Source organism: Montipora capricornis, chromosome 10, assembly GCF_036669925.1.
Source record: "Montipora capricornis isolate CH-2021 chromosome 10, ASM3666992v2, whole genome shotgun sequence".
NCBI classification, from domain to species: domain Eukaryota; kingdom Metazoa; phylum Cnidaria; class Anthozoa; order Scleractinia; family Acroporidae; genus Montipora; species Montipora capricornis.
The window spans coordinates 5,530,497-5,532,790 of NC_090892.1; positions in this window are offsets into that span (position 1 = coordinate 5,530,497).

Genomic DNA, 2,294 nt, shown 5'->3' on the forward strand with positions numbered 1-2,294 from the left:
TGTTTTGATCGCCATCTTCACAGGTGGGTACTTCATATATGATTATTATTATACAGAATATAGCTGGCTAAGTGTACTGTGGGCCCTGCTTTTTGAAAATTATTTTTACTCTGCCAAGTCACACGCATGAAACGAAGTTGTTTCTTCTCTCTAAAATCGTCATTCGAACAGGAGCCCAGACTCTAGTTTCCCCTTTTTCATTCTCCCTTGTATTGACAACCTCAAAAAAGAAATTAAATTGATTCAGATCCTTTGATAGTGTGTTATTTCAGTCCTTGTTTTTTCTATGTACTGCTTTCTTTATGCCACCATCTTGATAATTTGAAACCGCGTGCCAAATACTTTGCGTCTTAAACCAAGGGTTGAAAGTTGCGATAGTTTGTAGCACTTTACAGATGATGCACTGCCCAGCCTAGGTTACAAACTTGAGATGACTACGGCACATTCTGTTTTCCACAAGCACTGAATATTGGGGAAAAAGGGAAAATTAAGTATAAGGGACATTCACATTTGCTGCGTTTTGTTCAAGTAGTTAGAGGAGTAGCGTGTCACGCAATGTTCACTGCAAAATGACTATTCCAAAGGCTTTAAAGAAAGTTACCTAACATTCCTAAAATATAATGCACAAATTGTACGAATCACTAACGACTAAATTCTAACAGTCACGAGGTCTACAATGGTTAGTCAGTACTTGCAACTTTGCCAGGAAGAGGACTTTGAGCCGTGAAGCCGTGCGACTATGTTTTCATGTCCACAGGCAGGCTGCTCTCTGAGCTTTACGAGTTTTGATTCCATACAAAGTCATCTCGACCATGAACAACATGAGATTAAAACCAGCCAGGAATCCATATACGATCAATTTCGGCGAGATTGGGCAGCACGATTTTCTACTAACCATTCGGAGAATCTTCCCAACCCAAAGGTGCACATTTCTTCTGCGGCAGACTCATCACTTTCAATGGGTTGGGCGCTTCAAAAACCAAGGGTAGGAGGGAAAAGATACTCTCCTCGTGTCAAGGATTATCTGTAAGCGCGATTTGACGTCGGAGAACAATTTGGACAGAAAGCCTACCCAGAGAAGGTTTCAATGGACACGCGAAATGTTCGAACAGAGGAGAACAAACGTCTATTCTCGACAGAGGAATGGCTAACAAGAAACCTGGTGCAATCATACTTTTCGAGGCTGTCTGCTTTAAAACGAAAACAAGTAAGCGGGCCTCCTTGTAACCAAACAGGGCTAGTTGATATAGATGACTTGATTCAAGAGGATGACTGGTTACTACAAGTGGGTGAGGTGTACGAAAGTTTGTCAGTTCAGTATCCAATATACAACGACGTATATAATCTTTGCGACGTGCACAAAAGAAAGAAGATTGCCTCATTCAATGTTGAAATGCTTAAAACAATCTGCAAGCACTTCAGCATAACTTTCAAGTCCAAGGACAGGAAGCAGGTGCTTGTTGACAAGCTGACATTGATACTCGAAGAATGTTCTTGCACACGTTCAGCAGAGATATAACTAAGCCGTAAAGCCGAGATAAACAGTTGTATACAATTGTTTCTATGATGTTGTTATCCGCCTTTTAAACAAACCAAAAAGATTGTTTAATTTGATATTAAAAAAAAACTTTATCTTAGCAAACTTTCTCAAGAAACAGCTTGATAAAACGAAGTTAGCCGATGCCAGGCACAGTGACTGTAGAGATTTGGTAAAGCCAGGGCTAAGCGTGCTGAAGCAAGAGTTTGCATCTAGCGCTTCTTGAAGGAATATCTAGCCTAAACGCAAGCTCCTAACACTTCTTTAATGGTAAAAAGAAACAGCTTTTAGCAAATCATGATAGTATAACCTGCTTTTAAATCTTAACTTCCGTATTCAAAACATATATGTGTTTCTGTTGAGAAAAATATTGTGATAGTATTGATGGACCATTTATATGAAATAAAAGACAAACTTCATTCTTCAGTTCGCTACATGTAAGATAAATTTATGTTAATTTTTGGCACGCAAAAAAGGTGACTAATGAGATGTTTTCATGTTTGTTTATTTAAAAAATAATTGATCAAGGGAAAGATAAGCTTAAAATGGCTTAAATTGACACTTCACATATGGACTGTTCAGCGAGTTTTTACGCGTATTCTTTATTTCCGTAGAATCATAGTTTATCAGTTTCAGGTATCTCAATATTTGGATTGCACACATGATAGCAGCGAAAGTCTCGATTGGCAATCCCAGTGGCCTAGATCAGACTTAGAAGACTTCTGAGATTTCCTGCTTAATATCCTATAATTAACAG